At 36.7% G+C, this 25,165-nt stretch overlaps 1 protein-coding gene and 1 pseudogene across 8 annotated transcripts in view; both read left to right on the top strand.

Moving 5' to 3' along the window:
- Positions 1–1,435: 1,435 nt before the first annotated feature.
- LOC141559628 (protein jagunal homolog 1-like) lies at positions 1,436–2,048 on the top strand (annotated as a pseudogene).
- A 10,551-nt stretch (positions 2,049–12,599) lies between these two features.
- Positions 12,600–25,165, top strand: part of INPP1 (inositol polyphosphate-1-phosphatase) — a 56,637-nt gene continuing 44,071 nt past the window's right edge. For 3 of the 8 annotated variants that reach the window (XM_074302850.1, XM_074302854.1, XM_074302856.1), the window contains exon 1: positions 17,676–17,845. The gene's annotated coding sequence lies outside the window, so the exon portion shown is untranslated. Of the gene's footprint in view, positions 12,861–16,978; positions 17,292–17,590; positions 17,846–25,165 lie in introns of those variants that run through there. The other 5 variants (XM_074302855.1, XM_074302853.1, XM_074302852.1 and 2 more) reach the window with 4 other exon arrangements.

The raw sequence follows: 25,165 nt of genomic DNA, 5'->3' as shown, positions 1-25,165 counted from the left end.
ATATAACTTTTTTTATAATACAAATATGTTGCTTCTAAGCAAAAAAAAAATTATTTATTTTCACAAGAAAAATATAAAATGAAATTTTTTTGAAAAAAATGTCATTGATCCCTTTTATTAACTATCTGTTAGCATGATTAATAAAATAATTAATTATCCAAAAATTGTGTTTCTCTAACTTTTTATACACTATAGTATTTAAATGTTTCCTATGGGTTAGGCATTATGGTGCCACAAAAACAAAAACAAAAATGATACCTCACTTGAAGAAATCACATCTAACTTTAGTTCCCATATTAATTTATATTTTTTAAAATCATTGCCATATATTCCTGGGTTGATGAAGTCACTGCTCAACAAACCAAGGGGTTTTCTTCTTTAATTAGGTTCCCCCTCAAAATGATGTATTTTTTTAAGCTCCTACAAATCAATAGTATTTCATATGGATACAAGCCAAGGCCAGCTGTGTTCTTAAAAACATAACTACTTCACTCTTTGCAGATGATATGATGGTATACTTAGAGAACCCCAAAATAGTTATTAGAAATAATTCAGAACTTTAGCCAAGTTGCAGGATACAAGATAAATCCACATAAATCCTCAGCATTTTTATACATTATCAACACAATCCAAGAGCAAGAGATACAAAGAGAAATTCCATTCAAAATAACGGTCAATAGTATAAAATATTTGGGAATATATCTACCAAAGGAAAGTCAGGAATTATATGAGCAAAATTACAAAACACTTGCCACAAAAATAAAGTCAGATTTAAATAATTGGAAAGACATTAAGTGCTCTTGGATAGGCCGAGTGAATATAATCAAGATGACAATTATAAACTCAATTCAGATGACTTCCGTATCCCTGTATTCAATCCTCTTTCTCCCAGGATCCTTTCCGGTGTCTATCGAATATTTTCAGCTGGATATCCTATAAGCATTTCAAATTCAGCCATTAAAAAAAAACAAAAACAAAAAAACTTCATTACCTTTCCTCTCCTTCTCTAAATCAACCACCCTTCTGAATTTTGTTAATCCTATTGAGTGCATCTTTATCCTTAAAATAATCCAGTTTTGCAACCACAGCATCATCATTGACATCATTAACCCTTCACTATAGTTATAAAGCACATAAACACTAAAGATTAGAATGGAAGTCATAGAAGAAGAAGAAAGGAGGAGGAAGAGAAGGAGGAAGAGGAGAAGAATTTATCCTTTCTATTCATGATAAAACAATTATTCACAGAACAATGTAAACACATTTGGACTTGAAAACAGTAATGTGTAAATAGTATATCTAAAAGTAGCAAGTTGTGCTTCATTCGGCCAGACGGCTGAGGTAGTCCGTTTGTCGGGGGCGGGGCGGGTGGGCAACCTCGCACTCACGCTCGCTCTCATCCTAGCTCTTGGAGCCTCAGTTAGGGTTTGGGGCGATGAGGTCTCGCGCGGGGCCTTGGGCGGCGGGCACCGACGGCAGCGACTATCGGCACCGGGAGCGCGTGGCCTCGCACTACCAGATGAGCTTCATTCCCACCCAAGCATGAAGCTGAAAGAAAGAAAAAAGGAGGAGGAGAAAAAGTGACGACTGTTACCTTCAAGACTGAGATTAAGAGGCTGATCTACATTCACATAAGCCTTTGGCTTCTGTTGGCAGCCCAGATGTGTGTAGGGCATCTGAAGCTCCTGTCCTATGATCAGGTTGCCATGCCCTACCAGTGGGAATACCCTTACCTGCTGAGCATTGTGCCCTCTGGCTTTGGCCTGCTCTCATTCCTCTGAAACAACATGAGCTACTTGGTGCTCTATGATCAGCACGGGGCTCTTCTCCATTTCCTCTCTCATCTAGGTACCATGGAGATGTTTCCTACTGCCCAGCAGCTCTACCTCCACGACAAAGCCTACCAGGTCATTTTTGGCATTTCTGCTGTCTCCATCATGTACCTGGTGCTGGTGGTAGCTGTCCAGGTGCATGCCTGGCAGCTCTACTACAGTAAGAAACTGCTGGACTCTTGGTTCACCAGTACACAGGAGAAGAAGCGTAAATGAAACTTTACACATGGACTCTGGGCTGTAATGGGAGAGGGCATGAAGTTGGGGGTGGGGGAAGGGAGACTGGGTCTCTAATTTAGAGGAAGGGGAGGGTACAGGGATTACTTGTGAAATATTCAGGATGAATGTCCTCTTCATCTCCTATTTACCATCTCTTTTACTCTTTCCTTCCATCCCTTCAACCTCTTTCCTATAGCCATGAAGACAAGAGACCAAGCAGAAGCTGGTAATGAATCAGGTTTCATACTTTCTAGGAAGAAAATATCGATAGGTTGTGTTCTCTGATGCCAAAAATCATGACTCAGAAAGAAACTCAATAAAACTCACCTGTGCTCAAAAAAATAAATAAATAAAATAAATAAAAGTAGCAAGTTGTAGATATTAAAATAATAATAATGTAATATAATAAGAGGTAATATACCTTACAGTTTTCATGGATTATTTGTTCCATAGTATCTGTGCTATTGAATTAGATTTGAACTCTGCAGGTAATCTAGCAACAATGGTTGGTTTACCTACACACAAGCCCAAGAACTCTTGTGTCCTGTAGACCAGTTTGCATTTTATTTGCAAATATTCACTAAGCTGAGGGGAAGTCAGTGGTTTGATCACTATCATTATTATAACATGCATATAATTCCTTCTGCTGAAAATTTGTACTTTAATACTTGATAATAATTCTCTTTAGGAAAAAAAAATGGACTCTATTTAAATACTGGATTGCTTTACTAAGATTCATCTTGAACTCCATTCTGAGACTCCTTTATAGTTTTCTTGCTAGCCAGAACATAGTGGCTTTCTTATTACCTCAGAGGCAGCCTGGTATCATTGAAACAGAACAAACTCTACAATTCATTCTTGCCTCTGACATTTAATAGCTGGGGGAGGATAGTTAATTACTCAATACAAGCTGTATAATTCAACCAAATGTCAAGTGCCTATTGTGTTCAAGGCACAGTATTAAGTACTAAGAACAAATGACAAAAATAGAAATCACCTTCATTTGAGGAGGAATATAAAAAACTTACAATTTGAGGTGGGGTGATTACTTACAACTAAAAGGATCAAGGAATGTTGAATCACTTTCCAGGAAAAAAGGAATCTTGAGGGATGGAGGTGAGGGGGTACATTCCAGGTCTATGGGACAGCCTATACAAAAAGAAAGGAGACAGGAGATGGAATATTAAGCTTAGAAGTCAGAAAGAAACTAAGGTTTCTTGCAGAAGAGAGTAACATGGGTCAGATTTATGCTTTAAGAAAATTATTAAGAAAATTATTTTGGGAGCAGCTAGGTGGCACAGTGGATAGAGCACCAGCCCTGAAGTCAGGAGGACCTGAGTTCAAATCTGCCCTCAGACACTTAACACTTCCTAGCTGTGTGACCCTGAGCAAGTCACTTAACCCCAATTGCCTCAACAAAAGAAAAAAGAAAATTATTTTCATAATAATATAAAGGATACATGTCTTATAAAATTCCAGGTGCAAATACAGAAGAAACACATATGTAGAATACCAATTTTACTGTAAGAAGTATTCTGGTGTTCTCTGCTCCAGAGCACCTGGGTACTCTGAAGAGTTTGTGAGTTGCTTCTTACCCTTGTCTCTGGCTGGGGCTCCTGCCAGTTGTTAGGTAGCCAGTAACTAGCAGAGCAGTTTCATTTAACCACTTAAAATCAATTAATGTTTTTTAAAAGGAATATTTGCTTCAGAAACAACAAAAACAAATATGCATTCATTTCCCTCAAGGCCTTAGGAGTATAATCATTGTCCCTTCTAGTATCCTTGTCTGGAGTTGGGACAGGTCATTAGACCTCTTAGCTTAGTTCCTATATAGTGTTCACATCCAAAGGTGCCATTGATGCCAGATGAGTCATTCCACTGAGCTGGGGGCTGAAGATTGGTCCTGAAGATAAAGATAAAAATCATTTCTTCCTCCTGGATTCTCAAAGTATCCGTGCTGTGCTGGTTACAATATCTGGCTTGGATTCTGACTCCTGAATTTCTATGACTCCACTCTCCTAATTTTAAAAATCCCAAGGCTGGGGATTCCACACTGCACCTAGAATGAAAAAACATGGATGAAAATGATTCTGTTTCTTAGGGGCCCTGGGCTTGCAAAGGGAAAAAGAAGCCCAAAGGCCCAAATTGTCCTCTTCTTTCATTCCTTAGCACAGTGCTTGGCACATAGTAAGCCCTCAATAAATGCTTATTAACTTATAACTGATAAGTCACTGAACTTCATGAGTGAAAGATCCACCTCTCCAATCCCTCATATAAGTTGATAACAAAGAGAGAAAGAAAAGAGATGACTCAGACCCTAATAGTTCAGGCTTAGGCAATGCCAATGGAAAAGAAAGCTCATACCTAACATGTGGTAGATTAGCTGCAGCTAGCTACAGAAGATCTACACATAGTGCCTCTAAGGTACTTCCTCACAAATCATCAGGATTCTCCTAATAGTTGCTTCTAAACATCTTTTACCTGAAGATGTCGTCTTAGCAAGTTGACGGAGTCTGCACATGCTTCAGACTTCATTATACTATTTCCACTGAAAACCTTGAATGTCCAAAGATCCACTAGACAGGTGAAATGTATGTCCACATTATTTCAAAATGGAAATGCATTCAAGTTGTTTAGTCTCTTTATTCCTAGGATAGAAGATAGGAAAAGCAGACAGAGATTAGAAGAAAGGGTATTTATTTGTTTATTTATTTAAAAAATTTTAAAGTGGATATTGGTAAAGAAATGTGTCCTTTTACTATATTACTATGTGCCTTTTCCCTTCCCCAACTTGTGCCAAATGAAAGCATATATATATATATATATGTATACATATATTAACACAACTTGTTGTCTGCATTTATAAGACTGAGGATTTAAAGAAGCAATTTTGGCAGTAGATCAAAGCAAAAAGAAAAAGAATTAAGGGTGAGGAAAAATCATGCTGCTTGAGTCATTTTAGTTGTGTCTAACTCTTCCTGAAACTTTTCTTGGCAAAGATAGTAGAGTGGTTTGTATCTCCTTCCCCAGATTATTTTACATATAAGGAAACTGAGGTAAATAGGGCTAAGTGACTTGCTCAGGTTGATATAGCTACTAAGGCTCCAAGGCCAGATTTGAATTTAAGATGAGTCTTCCTAACTCCAGGCTCTCTATCTATTTCTATAACGTTTGCCAACTAGACCCCATGATTTCATTGTTATCAGGAAACTCCCTCTACTAATCCTTGTCAGTACAAAGTCTTGACTCAGTACTCTTAAGGGGTAAGAGGTAGGGCTTTAATAGGGATCTTCCTGGATCCAAAACCAGCTCTCCATCCATTATACCACACTGCCCTTCAAATCTGTGCTTTTTTTTTTTTTTCCAAAACTCATTATTAAGGACAAAGGATCCAGGCAGTTCAGGCATTAAAAATTTTGTATATCAGTATTATGGAGGCACTCATATGAAAAAGTGTTCCAAATCACTAATGATCAGAGAAATGCAAATTAAGACAACTCTGAGATACCACTACACACCTGTCACATTGGCTAAGATGACAGGAACAAATAATGATGAATGTTGGAGGGAATGTGGGAAAACTGGGACACTAATACATTTGGTGGAGCTGTGAAAGAATCCAGCCATTCTGGAGAGCAATTTGGAACTATGCCCCAAAAGTTATCAAACTGTGCATACACTTTGATCCAGCATTGCTGCTATTGGGCTTATATCCCAAAGAAATACTGAGGAGGGGAAAGGGACCTGTATGTGCCAAAATGTTTGTGGCAGCTCTTTTTGTTGTAGCTAGAAACTGGAAGATGAATGGATGTCCATCAATTGGAGAATGGTTGGGTAAATTATGGTATATGAAGGTTATGGAATATTATTGCTCTGTAAGAAATGACCAACAGGAGGAATACAGAGAGGCTTGGAGAGACTTACATCAACTGATGCTGAGTGAAATGAATAGAACCAGAAGATCGCTGTACACTTCAATGTTGTATGAGGATGTATTCTGATGGAAGTGGAAATCTTCAACATAAAGAAGATCCAACTCACTTCCAGTTGATCAATGATGGACAGAAGCAACTGAATCCAGAGAAGGAACACTGGGAAGTGAATGTAAATTGTTAGCACTACTGTCTATCTACCCAGGTTACTTATACCTTCGGAATCTAATACTTAATGTGCAACAAGAAAATGGTATTTACACACATATATTGTATCTAGGTTATATTGTAACACATGTAAAATGAATGGGATTGACTGTCATCAAGGGGATGGAGTAGAGGGAGGGAGGGGATGGTTTGGAAAAATGAATGCATGTTTTAAAAAAAGAAATTGCTCATGCATATATACTGTCAAAAATTTATAAATAAAATTTTAAAAAAAGTATTATGGAGGCACAAAGGATAGATTTAAAAAAAAGGAAGACAATGAGAAAAATGGCATATAAATAATAATAGTTGTACTTTAAGCTTTGTAAAACACTTGTTAATTAAAAGTTCTTTCCAATCTTCAGCACTTTTCATGTTTAAACCTTAATGTTCCTACAAAAAGAATGTTACCACAATAAAGCCAAAGTCTCATTTAGATGCATTGTATTTAAACTTGAAAAAAAAAACCTTCTCTGGTGAAAAATCAGCTAGTATAGTTCAGTAAACTTTAAGGCATGTTAAATAATACTCATTACTTTTACTGGAATGAAACCCATGGTATCTTAGAACTAGAAAGGACTCTAGAGACCATTTGGTCTAACCACTTAATTCTATAGATGAAGTGACAAAGACATGAAAGTTAACACTGACTTACCTGGGAACACAAATGATATTTCATGGTAAAGTAAGGAATCAATACCAAATCATGAGATTGCAAATCTGGTTCCCTTTATACTATCTCTGGAGAGGTTTTTCTATCAAATTTTTACTTAAATGGTAAAATGACTCCAGCCAAAGTAAAAATTCACCTTTAAAAAAAAAAAAAAAAAAAAAAAGGAAACCTGACCAGCAAATAAAAGATCCAGTTTTTGTCTACTCTTGCTGGGCCTGTTTTCTATGAGCTAAGTTTTACCAGAATGATATGGGAATTCTGTGTATGGAAGAGATTTATTGGGTGTGGCATAGAAAAAGACTGCAATTCCATGAACTAGACATTTTAATATGATAATTTTCTCTTAAAGTTTTTTTTTAAATATTTGAGAAATTAAAATATATTTTGCATGATATACCATAAAATTGATTTTATTCTCAATATTCTCACATGTTATTTTACTGATCCTAATTGAAATGAATATAATAGAAAAATCTAGAAGACAATGCCCATGTTTGTAGTAAAGAGAAGAAAACAAATTATGAAAATTAAGTGTTTACCCAAGGTGTTCTAAAGGACAGAAAGTTCCAACACATTCTACATTCATAGCAGCACTTTTTGCACTAGAAAAGAACTGGAAATAAAGTAGATTTCATCCACTGGGAAATGGCTAAACAAACTGTGGCATATGAATATAATGGATTACTATTGTACCATAAGAAATAATGGATTAGCTAGGGGGTATCATAGGCTTTGGATTTAAGAGAATCTGGATTCAAATTCTGTCTCATTGTTTATTATCTATATGATCTTAAGAGATTCAAAAGCCTACCTGAGCCTCAGTTTCCTCATTTGTGAAATGAGGTCTTCGAAGTAGATGGTTTTAAAGATTCCCTTCTAGCTTTATATTTATTTTCCTGCATTGAGAGAAGCATGGCAAAGATCCTCTTCCCCACTCCTTCAGAATTTTGAAGAAATTGGGAAAACCAAGTATTCTATATCTGCTTCAGGCTATGTAAGATTTATGTCCCTCTCACACTTGAATGCTAGGCCAAGGAAACTGATTACTTGGAAAGGCCACAGTTAGTAAAAGGTAATGCAGCTTTTGGCTATCAAGTTGCTTGGAAGCCCCTTTGGAAAGAGAAGCTGTGATTCCAAATGGGAACCTAAAACAAGAAAGGTCTCCCTACTTTGCAATAATTGTAGGTCTGGGGCCCAACCCTCTTGTGTGGACCCAGAACCAGGCTTGGGCTAGAAGTCTGCCTTGCCTCTATTTTTGTGTTTGATTTAGCCTCAACTTTGTGAACACTGAAAGTGTTTAAAAACCTGTGTTACTTATGACAAGAACACTTTACCAGAGTGCTTTCGGGTTGCTGTTGTAGTAGCAGCAGCAGAGTAGGGCTTGGGACAGAGAAAACTTTGCCATTGGAGAGAATGGTCCCTTAAGAGGAAAAAAAAAGATCAGATTTGATCTTTGATTGGATTGTGCTCAAAGGAGGTGAAAAGTTAACTTGAGCAATTAGAAATCTTGTTGGTAGAACTGTTTATTCCCAGCCAAATTTGCACATTAGATTCCCAAATGGTACAAATTGTGATAAGAAAATATGATATAGTAAGTAGAGCATAAGAAGATATGGATTGAAATTCCACCTCAGATACTTTCTAGCTGACTAAGTCAACTGTTCTAGTGCTTTGGCAGCTTGGTAACACTGTGGATAGAATACTAGGCTTCATGTCAGGAAGAATTGAATTAAAATCTGGTTTTATTATCTGTATGATCTTAGATAAGCCACTTAATTTCTGTTGGTCTCAATTTTCTCAGCTGTAAAACAGATCAGAATAGTGCCTACCTCACAATTGTGAGGGTGAAATGAGATAATATTTATAAAGAGCTTAGCAAATACTAGACACAATGGGTGCTTAATAAATGCTTGTTCTCCTTCCTCTCAGTCTCCTTATCTGTAAAATAAGAGGACTAAATTTGAGGTCCACTAAGATCCCTTTTAGCCACAAATCTATTATTTTATGCTGTTACTGGATTCTGCTCTAATCATGCATGATTATTGCTTAACCTTTCCTTTTTTATGTGGGAATATACTACTGACCCTATACCTGAGTCATATTAGAACATTGGATACCTTTTATATATATATATATATATATATATATATATATATATTTTTTTTTTTAATAATATTATCCCTTGTATTCATTTTTCCAAATTATCCCCCCCTCCCTCTACTCCCTCCCCCCGATGATAGGCAATCCCATACATTTTACATGTGTTACAATATAACCTAGATACAATACATGTGTGTAAATACCATTTTCTTGTTGCACAATAAGCATTAGATTCCGAAGGTACATGTAACCTGGGCAGACAGATATTAGTGCTAACAATTTACATTCACTTCCCAGTGTTTCTTCTCTGGGTGTAGCTACCTCTGTCCATCATTGATCAACTGGAAGTGAGTTGGCTCTTCTTTATGTTGAAGATTTCCACTACCATCAGAATATATCCTCATACAGTATTGTTGTTGAAGTGTACAGTGATCTTCTGGTTCTGCTCATTTCACTCAGCATCAGTTGATGTAAGTCTCTCCAAGCCTCTCGAACATTGGATACCTTTTAAAGTTTCTTTTTCTTCTTTCTGGAAAAGCTAGACCATACTCATGCATATATACTGTCAAAAAAAATTTATAATTATAAAATTTTTTTAAAATAATAAAAAAAAAGAAAAGAAAAGCTAGACCAGAAACAGAAGTACCAGGATGAGAATTGACAACGTTCCTCAGGGATGGAGGGAATAAACATTTATATAAGGCCTCCTTCATGTCAGGCACCATAATCCATGTCAGGCAGAGATAATTTTCAACATCTACCCTTATAAAACCTTGTACTCCAATTTTTTTCCCTCCCTTCCCCCTGCCCCCTCCTCTAGAGAGCAGGTAATACAATATATGTTAAACAAATGCAATTCTTCTATGCATATATCCACAATTATCATGAAAAATCAAATCAAAAAGAGGAAAAAATGAGAAAGAAAACAAAATACAAGCAAACTACAATAAAAATACCTTGTGATCCACACTCAATCCCCACAGTCCTCTCTCTGGATGCAGATTGGGCTCTCCATCACAAGACAATTGGAACTGGCCTGAATCATTTCATTGTCGAAAAAAGCCACGCCCATCAGAATTGATCATTGTATTGTTGCTGTGTACAATGTTCTCCTAGTTCTACTTACTTTGATGAGGTTTGGTGCAGGGAAGGGAGTTGTGGGAACCCCTTTTGGTTGACGAAGGTCCTTTGTAAATGAATTTAAGAGAACCTGAAAAGTTAAACTGGCAAAAGAAGTTTATTATTAGAACTGAGAAGTCAACTTTTGCAGGCTAACTTTCTTAGTGGCAGGTCCCGACAGAGAAGTAAAGACCTAGCAGACATATTGACAAAGTTAAATAAGGTCCTGTTAAGGAACTAGGTGAGAGAGATAAAGAGGGAATGATGCTGAAAGAGAATGTCTTTTCATAGGGCAGAGGGTTACAGCTATGCCAAGGAGAGAGAGAGAGAGGTTCCTTGGCATGATTAGGTCCTCTACAAGGAATTGAGCTGAAGGAAGCTTGTTATAGCTCTTGGTGGGAACTGGGAGCAGTTTGAGTTGGAATCAGAATAGAGACTCTTCCAATTGAATGAGTGTCCCTGGACTAATCTCCAACTCAATAGAACTGCATAGAAATCTCCAGTTCGGGCTAAGTACTAGTGGTCCTGGACTTAACTAGTCCCACCCAGATAACAGAATGAAACCACTTTATCTTGATTACCTGGGGTGGGTCTCTCATGGGAGAGCTTTTCTGAGGTAGTTTCCCAAGCTTTCCCCCCAAAGTCCAAGAGAGAGAGTGTCTCAGGGCTGCCCTCGTCAACTTCACTCAGCATCAGTTCATGTGAATCTCTACAGGCCTCTCTGAAACCATCCTGTTGATCATTTCTTATAAAACAATAATATTCCATGACATTCATATACCATAACTTATTCAGCCACTCTTTAAATGATTGGCATCCACTCAGTTTCAAGTTTTTTGCCATTACAAAAGGGTTGCCATAAACATTGTTGCACACATAGGTCCTTTTCCCTTTTTTATGATCTCTCTGGGATACAGACCCAGTAGAGGCACTATTGGATCAAAGGTTATACACAGTTTGATAGCCCTTTGGGCATAGTTCCATATTGCTCTACAGAATAGTTGGACCAGTTCACAACTCTACCAACAAAGTATTAGTGTCCCCATGCTGATTCTTTATAAAAATTATGTCATTTCACTCTCTCAGCAACACTGGGAGGTAGGTGGTATTATTATCCTCACTTTAAAACTGAAGAAACAGACAAACAGGAGTTAAATTATTTGCTCAGAATTATATAGCTAGTAAGTATTTGAGTCTAAATTTGAACTTAAATCCCTTCCCCCAACAACACTCCATCCACTATAACAGTTAATTGAAGCTGAGATGGGGATGGGGAGTCAATAAGAAAAATGAATAGACTATTTCCCCCATTGAGAAGTCATACTTCCTCATAGAAGTGAAACTTTTGCAAACCACAATGGCAAGGAAAAGCCTTCATCTCCTGGAACCACAGCCAAGCCATGTCTACTGAGTTAAATTTGTGTGAATTGATGTAGTGTGAAAAAAGAGGAACCAAAATGATATGCATGACTACAACAAGTGTAAGGAAAAGAGGTCACTAAGGAGAAGTCAAAATGTGAGTAACTGTAATAACCAATATTGGTTTTGAAGATCAGGCAGTGAAACATACTTTCCCTCTAGGGAGAAAGGCAAGGAATTAGAGAGATAGAATGTTTCATACATCATCAGATGTGGCAACTGCAATGATGATTATTATTATTCCTTTTTTTTTTTTTGCCTGTTCTTCTTTGACTTTAAAAAAAAAAAAAAAAAAAAAAAAAAAAAAAAAAAAGGTTTGGTTATCCAGAGACAAATGTGGTATAAAAACTATATATGTAACTATACCTATACATACAAACATGCATTTATATATGTATATATGTGCATATATATGTGAGCATATATACACACATACATATATTTATTTAGTCATTTTCAATTGTGTTCCACTTTTCTTGACCCCTTTTGGGGATTTTCTTGGCAAAGATAATAGAGTGATTAACGTTTTCTTTTCCAGCTCATTTTACAGGCAAGGAAACTGAAGTAAACTGAATTAAGTGACTTGCTAGAAAGTATCTGAGACCAGATTTGAACTCAGTTTTTCTTGAGTCCACGTCTAGCATTCTATTCACTGTGTTACTTATCTTGAACACACACACACACACGTGTGTGCATATGTATTCTTGTAGAACAATAACTAAGAAGGACAAAGGAAACATATATTTATTAAATATTTACTATATACATATATGTGTAAGCATACAGGATACAAACAGTTCCTAGCCTCAAAGCATTTACAGTTTAATTTGAGAAGCCAAGACATTAAAGGGGGCTGAAAGGTGAAGTTAGAATTGGAGCAAGAGAGAAGGCATGATTTTAAGATGCAGAAAATCAGGAATAGGGCTGAAAAGAGAATGAAGAATATTTTAGAAAACTAAAGAAAGCCCATAAAACACTAAAGTAAACAGGAATGTTTTAGGAGAATGTTTAAGAATCAGAGGAAATGACTCATTGGTAATGTGCTTGCTAAAGAGGATAACCTTTGGACTTCCCAGCAGAGAACCTTATTATCTCCCCACCCTAAGTTGGGCTGGGGAAGTTTACCAAAGAAAGAGTCACTGATTTTAAGTTCTCCCTTAAGCCCCAGAGAGTGTATTTCCTAGACTTTTTGTTCTCAGATTCGAAACCTTGCTTTGTTCTATGAGAGCTCAAAAGGACCCAGATCTTCGGGTTAGTATTGGACACATCACAGCATCGGAGTTTATAATTCTTTTCAACCAAGAATTCAGAAAGCTTGACAATCAACTGATTGATTAAAAACACCACTTGTGTACAAAGGTAAGTGGCAGAAATGACTGTTTTTAATTGAACCTAGTAGAACAGAAGTTCTATGATACAGGAAACCAGGAAAAGAAAAGTTCCATGTCTGGTTCATTTACTTTAATTAGAAACTAATCACATTCCTCAGAAAAGGGAAATTACTAGAAGAATTTTGGTCAGGAATAATTCATCCAGATATGTATCTACTTTTTCTTTTGGCAATTGGCCTTTCTCTCTATTTCCAAAAAATTAAATTCTCCCTTACATAGTTTTAATAAATATTATGATAGTCCTGCCCCAAGTCCCTACAACCTAAGAAAAAATTTAAACATATTAATATTAAATTCAACATGTTTATTGAGAAACTAATATGTGTAAAGATATGTTACAAAAAATGAATAATAAAGTCTCTAATCTTAGAAAGGAAAAAATATTTTCATTTGAGGAGGATCAGATTAGAGAAAACTAATGAAAAGAAAATGTATCTTGGTAGCCTTTTAATAACTAAGATGCCAAGATTATTCTGGCAGAGAGGGACTTCTGTACAGCTCAAAGGGAAGAGGTGTGGCTTATACTCCAATTGCACAAAAAGTCCCAAGAGAATAGGGACCAGTTACAAAACTGATCCCACAAGAGTTGGAGATGACAATAATCAGCCTTGGTCATCCAAAGCCCCAAATTTGGTATTATAGGCCAGCATATCTAAGGGTACCTATTCACTCACAGAGAATGAGGAGCTAAATAGTGCAGAAGTATCTGGACTCTGGCCAGTGGGAAAGATGACATATTTAAATGATGGATAACAGTGCTACTCATATAACTCATATAACCATATTGGCACAAGGCCATGTGCTCTATTTGGGGCAAGTTGTATCTGGACAATAAAGTATGCTTAACATAGATGATATCACAAGTAAAGTATATTTTGTATAGAACACTAATCTGTGATACGGCTTAGTATATATCTATATATGCTGTTATATATCTACTGAGGTGTGTAATCTACTTTTTACCACTATATTATGTTAAGTCCATACTTTGTATATAAATATGTTTCATAGAATTTGACAATGTGGGAAAATTTGCACCTATAGACCATACACATGCACCTGGGGGGGGGGGGGGGACATGTATTTTAATGGAATGAAGGAGAATGTAGCAGGAATTCCCAATAACAAGAATCCCATTTTTGCCATGCAACTTGAGTATAGGTTGTAATGATTGTAAGAGAGTGATGACTCCATTTCCCATTAGTCCTTGAGATTGGAGGCAGGCAGTAATTAAATAAGAGCATGGCTGAAAGCCAGTTAACTTCCACAGCTGAAAAAGAGTTACCTGAAAGAGTGGTCATCTGTGGTAATTACTGCAGAGGAAACAGCTGTCACATCAGTGCCTGAGGTTTCCAAAGATCAGCAGTATGGGAGATGTGGTATAATTTTGTATTACATAGGTTTCAATAGTGTTGTTCTTTCCATCACACTGTTGTAGTTATTGTGTATATTTTTTCCTGGTTCTGATTACTTCTTTATTTTAGTTCACGTAATTCATCCTATATTTCTTTGGACTTCTCATTTTCATTTTTTCTTAAAGGACAATACTATTCCATTATATGCACCTTCCATAATTATTTTTAAGCCATTCCCTAGTCAATGAACTTTGATTTTTCATTTCCATTTGTTTTTGTTTGTTTGTTTGTTTTAATTACTACAAAAGGTACTGCTATAAATGTGTTTTATCTACATATGGCATTTCTTTTTGTTGTTGACTTCCTTGGGTATATGTCTAAGCAGTTGAATTTCACTGTCAAGAAAGAAGAGGACTAAGAAAAACTTATTGTATTTGCTGTTGATGGGGGGACCATTGTAAGAGTCTTCAGTAAGGTGATAAGACTAGAAGGACTAAGCAACTTTAGAAGATTGTAAGTTACAAAAACAATTGCTGATCTGTATTGATAGAAGTTTTCACTTCCAGAGTTCCCAATCAAGTCATAAATGCTGATCAAAAAGTTGAGAAAAATTGAAATAGCAAGTGCCGACTACTTTTTTGGGAAGTTTGACAAAAAAGGGAAGGTGAGAAATGGAATGGGAGCTTAAAAACATTGCATAGCTAATGGAAACATCTTTTTGTAAGATGGAGATTTCATAGAATCACAGAACCTCAAAGCTGGAAAAGATCTTAGAGGCTATCTATTCCAATCCATACTAGAAGAACAATTCCTTTTAACAATCTGCCTAACAAGTAGCCATCCAATCTGTAAGGGTCTTAAGTGAAAGGACCCACTACAGTGATGGATGACTAATTCTTAAGGAGCTTTCTTTATATAAAGCCTAAATTGGTGCAGTAGATAGAGCACCAGCCCTGAAATCAGAAGGATCTCAGTTCAAATTTAGCCTCAGACACTATACAACTACTTATGTGACCCTAGGCAAGTCACTTAATCCTAATTACCTCAGGGAAAAAAAGAGGGAACTCATAGAAAGTCCAGCTTTGTTATTCTTTTTCACTTTTCCTTACTTCACTTTGTTTCACAGTGATTTGGGAAAAAAGGGAAAGTTAAATTGCAGAACCTCTAAAGTCCCTTATAACATTGACTTGTATAATACTTAGTGTTTTGGGAATAAAGGCATGACAGATCAAGATGATGGCTCCAAGCTGTATGCAATATGAACCAGGTGCTACAGTACCTTAAGAAGGCTAAGTAGCATAGTAGATAGAGGAAAAGTTCAACACCTGTTTCTTAGATTTATCCCCTTCGTGACCATTGGCATTTAACCTCTCACAAATCAGTCAATAAACATTTATTAAGCACCTACTATGTGCCAGGCACTGCCCTGTTTTGAAATCATAGATGAAGTGATGTTATGCCTCCATGGAAGAACTAACACCAGGGGATAAAATTATAAGTCTCAGAAAAAGATATGTATGTTTTAGCTTGACTGATATTTAAATCTGATTTTTTTGTTGTTGAGTTATATAACTCCTTGTGAGTTTCTTGGTAAAGATACTTCTCCAACTCATTTTACAGATGAGGAAACTGAGGCAAACTGGGTTAAGTGACTTGCCCAGGTTTAGATAGCTAGGATGAGGTTTAAAGTACTCAGATCTTCCTGCCCATGCCCAGTGTTCTATCCACTGCACCACCTACTTGCCCCTTAAACTTGAAAGCACCTGGATTAAAATGTTGGTAGTGTGGTTTGGACTCCCCCTTCGCTTCCTAAGACTTAGTATGGTATTTTATGAATTTAGAATTCTCCTAATCTAATCTCCTTTCATAGAAGAAGAAACCAAGTGCCCAAAATGAAATGACAGGAAGTGCCCAGATTATAATCTGTAATTTTAAGACTTTCTCCTAGGTAACACTGCTGCTATTACTACTATCACCACCAATAATAACATCAGATAATATTTTTATAGCGATTTCAGATTTGCAAAGCTCTGTATATGGCAGGTGAACTCCCCAAAGGCACTAACCTGCGCAACAAAGTATCCAGCCCCTTTTTAATGTTCGTTTAAATATAAAAACAATAGCAATTACTGTAGCTAGGTGGCGCAATAGATAGATGGCTGAACCTGGAAGTCAGAAAGTCCCGAATTCAAATTTCTCTCTCTGATGCTTACAACTGTGTAAATCTCTTTACCTCCTTTGGCCTCAGCCTCCGTATTTGTAAAATGGGTATAATAATATTACCTACCACACAGGCTTATTTTGAGAATCAAATGGGATAAGCGCTGTGTAAATGCAAGCTATTGATATTTTCAGACTGTTTTGTCAGTTTCGTCTCTCCTGTGTACCCAGCGCTGCCAACCCAACTGTCAAACACTTAATTCCCCAAAGAGATAGGAAGAAAAGAAGAGAAAATTTTTTTAAAGTTTTTCCTTGTAGAGTCCTCTAAGAGAGAATGACATCAGAGGAGTAGGGGACCCCAAAGATCTCTTTTGCCAGCACTTCTTCCTCTGAATCGTAGCTCCCCACATATGAGTCAAACATGTCGTTTGCAGGCTGGCGGACAGCTGCGGGACGAGTTGCTCCCACCGGGAGGGTGACTATCTGCAAAGTTTCCCCAAGGCTGCCTCAAAGGAAATGAGTGGGCGGCCATCTGCGGCGGATGCTGCTGTCACCATTCGTGGAGGACCCAGGCTGGGGAGCATAGATGCAATTGCGCTTCATCTGATTTTTTTTTCAGTCCGAGTCTCCCTTTTCCCCCCTCCCTCTGCCCACCTCCTTAGTCCAGGCAGTTAAAGGTTTCAAGGTCTGCCTCCAAACTCCAAGGTCTGGCTCTAGCATAAACCCTGCTTATTCGGATTGCATCTCCCGGCCTCCTCCTATTTAACTCTCCTCCTCCTCCTCGTCCTCCCCCTCCTCCTCTTTTTCTCCTCCTCCTCTTCCGTTCCTCCAGGGAAAGGCAGAAACATCTGCATCACCCTTCTCCCACCTCAGCTTCGGTTTAGGTAATACGTTTTCCTTTTCGCTTTCCTTCCCGGCTCACTACCTCTTCTGCAGCTCTCAAGGTCAGATGGGTCCGGAGAGGGAGGGAGTTGTGGAGGAGGAGGACTAGAACTGGAAGAAGGAGGAGGAGGAGTACTAAAAGCAGTTCTAGACATTCCCCTTGTGCCCTCCTCCCCCCAATCCTCTATTAAAGGCCTGCGTTGGTAACCAAGGGCCAGGAGAGTTCCTTTTCAACCCGCCTCCTGCCGCGATCTTCTCGGCCTCCGGACGTAAAAATCCACCCCCACCCCCACCCCTACCCCCAGTTCCCCAAGGCGGAGACGTGAGTGGCTGCAGCTGCAACCAGGTTTGCCAACCAGCAGGAGATGGGGGAGGAGCTCAGGCAGTTTGCACTCTCTCCCTCTGCTCTTTAAAAACAACCAGAAAGACTTGAAATGGGCTTAGGAGGAAAGGTTGGCGGGGGACTTGTTTTAGTCATAAGGGTGACTTGTTTTTAGAACAGAAGGAGGACACTAACTGTTCTGACATTTGGGAAGCCGAGCCCCTGGGTCTACAGGTAGGTGGCAAGCTGCAATGCTTCCTCTCCGGTTGGATTCGAACGGGGAGATGTTTTGCTCTCCCACCCTCCAAGTGGGAACTCGTAGCTGTCAACCCCCTCATACCTTTTGGAGGCATCAGCACGCATGTAAAAATAAACTTAGTATGCCTCAGTTTGAGGAAAGGTTCTGTTTTCAAGCTTTTAATTCTTCGTATTACTCAAACAATTACAATGCTCTGCCTTGGAGAAACCCAATTTGTAGCGTTCAAAGGGAAGGTGAGGAAAGTGTTTAACCTAATTTGATTCATTTTCTCGTAATCTAGGACGGGAAAACACACACACACACACACACACACAGGTATATAAAGGAAATAGATATTGTATGCGTGACTCTGTGTGCGTGTGAGATGAACAGAGTCTAAGGCGAGCTACAGTATTATAAACCGCATTCTGAACTGCACTTTTTTCAAAGGGAAATTGGGTTAAGGACAAGGTGGCCGATTTTAAGCGCGAGAGCCCAGGGCTGAATAAAACAGGAGTTTGGCTCTTTCTGTTTGATTCACGGTTTTGAAACAATAGAAGTTGATAAAGAATCAGCTCTTGGTTTGGATGGCTAGTGGTTTACTGTTGAAAATCAGATAACCTTGCAGTCAATCTATAATTCTGGTTTTATTTAGAGTGACCTCATTCTTATTTTGAAATAGTGGGTAAAAGGAAAAAAGTGAAGGAAACGGGAGATTGGCTTCATCTTGGAAACTTATTAATGTTCCACTTTGTCTTCTTATTTTCCATTTTAAGCTTTTCTGAAATTATTTGGTTTTGTTTTGTTTTTTTGCCAGTACTGGTTACAATTTTATTATTCTGATGATGTTTTTAAGGTGGCAGAGTATAAAAATTTACAATTTTCTACATATTCTATGGGGAAGGGCCAGAAGCTAATACAATAGATGCTGTGTTTTCAAGTGGCCTACTTATATTTTTAAGAGTATATTTTTCTTTTATGGTTCTGCAATATAACTTTTTGAATGATCTATATTGGTCCTGTAAAACAAAAGTTGTGTAATATGAAATATTCATGTACTTTAATGTGATCTCTTTCTATTTCCTTTTCTGATAACAATGATAGTTTTTTAATATTCTTTTTCCACTGTGATAAATAACATGTAAATATGGTTTTATTTACATTTTCAAATTTTCCTCTACTATTCTTCCCTTCCCCCTTCCAGAGTTATCCCAAATAACAGATGGCATTTTTAAAATGGGAAAAAGAGAATTTAGCAATACATTGAAAAAACATGTATGATGTGCAGAACTACTTGCTTCACAAAGGGATGGATTTGGATTATCCTGTCTTTGAGTTTAGAATCACTTGTTCAGTTGTGACTGACTCTTCATGACCCTATCTGGGCCATTTGTTGGGGTTTTTTTTTTGACACAGATAATGGAGTAGTTTGCCATTTCTCTCTCTAGCTTGTTTTACAGAAGAGGAAACTGAGATAGTTACCTCCTTTGCCCAGGGCCATACAGCTAATGTGTGTCTGAGATTGGATCTGAACTCAGGTCTTCCTGACTACAGAGTTGGCATTATAACCACTTCGCCATCTAAATGTTGTTTCAAGCCATACTTCATCTTTATAATTTTGTTGTATAGATTTTAAAAAAAATATGTGGTGATTTCCATCTACATTGTTATAGACATTGTGTATATTGTGTTGTTTCAACTTTTCATACACCAGTAATTCATATAGACTTGTCTATGCTTCTTTGAATTTGTCATATCCATGACTTGTTAGAATACAGTAATATTCCATTATATTCATGTGCAATTTATTGAACTATTCGCCATTCAATTGGCATCTACTTTGTTTCCAGTTCTTTGCTTTCACACAAGGGGCTGCTATAAATATTTTGTACATATGAGGACTTTCATCTTATCAATTACTTTCTTGGGATATAGTGAAGTGTTGGAATCTCTAGGTCTGTGGATATTTTTAGTTACTATGTAATTCAAAATTGCTTTCCAAAGAGGTTGTACTGATTCACAGCTCTACCAACAAGAATATTACTTGCTTTTCATCCCACAACCCCTTTCAAAACTGACTTGCCAATTTTTATCATCTTTATCAATTTTGAGGTTTAAGGTGAAATCTCAGGGTTGTTTGGATTTTGCACTGTAACGTGCTCTCCTGGCAGTTACAATTACTAGTCTGTCCTAGACCCACCAGAGTACCTTTGACCACTGTCCTTTGCAGTGTGAACTCTACCCGGCTCGCCTCCTCTGAGGCCTTCTAAGGTCTCTGGCCACAATCTCTTGAATCTATAGCTTAATAACCGGTAGCGCACTCAAGAACAACCACGTGTAATCTTAAAAGCCTTTATTATACCTACTCACATAATGCCCTAACTGATGCCCTGACTTGTTGGTTCCCGAGTGAACACCTGGTCAGAAGACCCATGTGTTCACTACCAAAACCCCTACCTCTTTTGGCTATCCATCTTGGCTTGGCCACCCAGGCTAGGAAGCCAGGGTGAAGAGCGTCAGATTAAAGAGAGCGATTGCTGCCTGCAGTGGGCTTACATAGGGCCTGTGAGGTCACACACACACAGCCAATCAGCGAGAGAGTCACCCATTATGAAGCTATCTCAATATGGCCAGGATCCCGCCCAAGGGCAGTCCTAATATCCACAGAAATTACTTCCGGGCCTCAATCTCCTGATGCACTGTGGCACCCATTTAAAGGCCCCTTACATTGCACTTCTTTTATTATCTCTAGAATTGAAGCAATCTTTTGTGTGATTGTTAATAACTTTATTTAGGGTCAGTTGTTATTATCCTGAATATCAAGTCCACATCAGAGGAATTTAATACAAATATTTTTCCCATTCACCTGCTTTCCTTTTTATCCTACATGCATTACTTTTATCTATCTGGAAGATTTTTGGATTCATGTAATGAAGATATGTTTTATCTTTTGTAATTACCTCTACCTATATCTATATCTATAGAATATATCTCTTAATCAAAGCTATGAGAAGTACATAAGATTCCTTTCCTTATATATTTTATAGTATGCATTTAATACTAAGGTTGCATATCTATTTACAATGTCTTATGAAATATGTTATAAAATTTTGGTCTAATTTCTGACCAGACTCCTTTCCAATTTTCCCAGCAGTTTTTAATCAAATGGGCAGTTTATATTTTCCATTTTAGTGAAAAAAAATTCATCATATGAGTTTTAAATCTCAGTAAGTTTACAAATGTAAACAATTTTTAAACATATGTTGTATTATTTCATTAACATTTTAGGTGTTGATTTTAGAAATACTTGAAACAAAAACAAGTAACTGTTCCAGTTTTAAATCCAATTGGGGAATTCTTTTCTAATATACAATATACTTTTTTTTAAAGTCCCTTTAGATTACATACCTCTTTTGCCTGTGAAAAAAAATAAAGGGGGAAAAATGGGGTAGCTTTTTAATAATTCCTACTAAAACTTACAGCTTTCTTCTTTACTTCCAAAGGAAACCATTGATAAAATGTTCTTCAGTTTCTTAGATGTGAAGCCCATTTTAAAAGTCAAATGGCATAATAACATATGACATAAAATCTTTTTACAAAAAAAAAATATATATATATATATATATATATATATATATATTTCTACAGTGGTAAGATAGTGTAATAGATCAAATGCTAGCTTTAAACTCAGCTAAACCTGCCTTCAAAACCCACTTAATTTATACATTGAATGTTTAACTTTAAACAACTCACTTAAATCTCTTTAAGTCTATTTCTTCATTTATAAAATGGACTGGATAATAGCATCTACTTCATAAGTTTGTAGTTGGGATCAGATTGATGTGTTTGAGGTTTGGTACTAAATGATGAGATTGATGTCCAGGCACCAAATGGTGAGATTTAGGAGACCAACTGGCACCAAATGTTGGTGTTTGGAACCAAATGTTGAGGTTCAGTCCTGTGATGAATTCACAGTGTCCATTCTCTTTGGCAAAAAGTAGATTTATTTATGAGAAAAGGTAAAAGACAAAATGAAGAGATACAATAGACACCAAGAATATGAAATAGATTTGGGAGAGCATATCGTTAGGAAAATAATTTTAACAATTAACAATGGAAAAGACAAATTCCCTAGTGGAACTGGCAATTAACCAGGAGAAAGGAACTACATCATGAGATGGGAGTGCTCCATAGATTGACAAGCTAAATCCATAGAGGAGTTTAGCACCCTAAATGAATTAATTGGCTATGAGAAGAAGGAGCATCAGGGAAGGGTGATGAGAAAGAGGTTACAAGGCAGAATGCCTTGGCAGGCTGACCCAAGAGGACTCAGCAAAGATGGCATAGGCCATGGACAGATTTATCAGAGAAACTTAACCTCTGAGGTTTGACAAACTTGGCTTTCCTATTGGATACAATAAGATGGGGTTACACAACACTTCCACAGGAATGAGACTGTAAAGACAGAACTGATCACTATTAGTGTCCTTCCCTGCTTGCCTTAGGGAGTAATTTTATCAGTACTTCAGGCTTTCTCTCTGATTACCCCATCTAGTCACCCAGAATCTCAAGATAAAATATTGTGGATGAATAAAAGTAATTTTTTAAGATATTCAAGTGCAATGGAAATGTCAACTACTATTATTATTATTACCATAGTGTCAAATATAAAAGACTTTTTTGTTTTTGCCAATCAATGCCAAAACTCTCTTAAATGATTCATTTTAAGTTAGTTTAAATATTTAATTGCTTGAAAAATAAATATTACCTTTTTTCTTTACATAATGACAATTATATAACTTCCTCTTGATTTTAGGAGAGTTATAATTATCATCAAAAGGAGTTATCCATTAAAACATTTGAAGGAAGATACTCTCTTTATGTTACTTAAGGGAAATCTAATTCAGTTTAAAGCCCTGCAATAATGTCTCTTTATCAGCAGCTTTTTAAAGAGCTAATAGTTTGAGCAATTACACAGAATGTTTCATCCTTAGAATGTTATATCAATCATCTAGCTAATTCTGGGGAATCAGCATTTTTTTTAAATTTAAAGTTATTGCTTTAAAAACCAGTTATTTTAAAAGCAAGTTTCACAGAGATTTGAGAATAATGATTTTTTTTTTTGGGGGGGGGAATAAACATAAAACAGAGCCATGGAATCAAAAGCTAATGAAATAAACCAATATAAGTTTCATAATACTAGAAGAAGTGGAAGTTTCATATTTATGAACTAGTTGAGAATATTTTTGCAACTCCCTAAGTACTTTGACTTCTTCATAGGAAAGGTGGTTGTGATATTTTTGTGGTTGCTTGGAATGTATCATATCCTTTTATTAAACACTTAGCATGAAACAAAGTATATTTGTTCAAAATAAGAATTAAGTATAACCTTTAATAGCTTGTTAGGCCTAAAATGACAAATGTGACAAATGAATTAAAGAACTATGGTTTAGAAACTTCTTAATTATTTTTAAATAACACTTCAGGATAATACATTAGAAACTTTGTATAATGTGAATAAATTTAAATAACCAGCCCTATCTATACCCACACCCACATATATACATACCTAGAAATACTAATCTAGGTTCAAGGTAATTTGTTGGGCCAGCAACCACTAAAATCCATTTGCACAGCATACCTATGTGGACTCTGAATAAATGTTTTATTTTGAACTGATGTGTCCTCAGATTGAGCAAACAGCACAGCAAATACAATGACAAGAAAAAATTACCATGCACACATAGGGGTTATTGCCCCACTTGTGTAAAGAACATGTTAGGGCAAATGTATGACTAGACAGTCTCATATCTGATATTGCTCTTGAGCTGTTCTCTTTTAGTCATATCATGGTATAGAAACTGTTTTCTGTCCCTCTTAAGCTAGCTAACATCTTTTAGAGACAGCTAGTTTCTCTTGTCATGGTCTCTAACTAAGAGAGCTTTTTATTTTGTTGATGAGGGTTATTAGCCTCTATGTCTAGTCAGGCAAGTAACAGAAGGTAACAGAATGATCTAGATTAAGATTAGTCTAGTCTTTTAATTCAACTCTATGTGCTAATTAGAATTTTTGATCCTAGATGACTTTGCCTTAAGAGTTAGAAAAATTTTTTGAACCTCTGTTACATATCTAATAGAGCCACCATGTCTTTAAAGTCTATTTGAATGACTGCCTGTAAAATTCTTATAGAAGCTGTGTTAGGATTGGAATGTAGACTAATTTACTCCCAATTTTTTTCTTTTTATATCACTTTTATTTCCTCTTCTCTCTACAAATAGTACAAATCATCAGTATTTCTATATATTATTGACAAAATGCAGTGGGGAAAGCTGGAAAAAGAAACTCCATTTAAAATAAGCACACTCAGTATAAAATACCTGGAATTCTACCTGCCAAGTCATATCTCAGAACTGTATGAACACAATTACAAAGTGCTTCATTCAAATAAAGATCTGTTGAGACCCTGGATATCTTAGAATCAGCCGGGGTCAGGATAAGCAAAAGTCTTTATTCTTGGTCTTTTGGGGTCAAAGTCAGGGGATTAGATATAGAAATCTCCACACCTCCTTCTTCTCTCTCCACTGCCAAAGAATCATCCTTCTCCTACTCCACCCACTGATCTCTCCTCCCTTCTCTCACCACACCCACAGATCAAGCCAGCATAGAGTTGAGTAGTGTCATTCTCCAAACATGTTAATAGAGAATTGTCCAATTGATAATTAGCCCTAAGTGCTAGGTTACCTTGCATCTAGGTTAAGTACATCTGCTCAGTTCTAGCCCTTTATATCTAGATCTAAAAAAACTGCACAAAATTAATTATTGAGTAGAATGAATCATTATAATAAAAATTACAATACTATGTAAATTAATTTACTTATTTAGTGGCATATCAGTCAAACTATCAAAGAATTATTTATAGAAGTAGAAAACTACAATTCACCTGAAGAAACAAAAAGTCAGGAATATCAAAGGAATCAATGAAAAGAAAGGAAGGGGACCTGGCATTACCAGATCTCAAAGTATGCTACAAAGCTATAATCATCAAAAACAATTTTGTACTGAGTAGGAAATAGGTTGATCAATGGAACCAATAAATATAGGATATGCAAAATCAAATGAGCATAGTCTCCCTGTGTTTGATAAACTTGGAGATCTTATCCATTGGAGCTGGCACTCCCTATATGACAAAAAGTATTAGAAAACCTGAAAAGTAATCTGGTAGAATTACCAGACTATATATCAAGACATGCTCAAAATGGATGTGTATTTAGACATAAAAGGTGATTTCAGAAGCAAATTAGGGCAGCATGATGAAA

This window comes from Sminthopsis crassicaudata, chromosome 3 (genome assembly GCF_048593235.1).
Source record: "Sminthopsis crassicaudata isolate SCR6 chromosome 3, ASM4859323v1, whole genome shotgun sequence".
Classification (NCBI taxonomy): Eukaryota; Metazoa; Chordata; class Mammalia; order Dasyuromorphia; family Dasyuridae; genus Sminthopsis; species Sminthopsis crassicaudata.
This window is presented reverse-complemented; position numbering and strand designations above follow the sequence as displayed.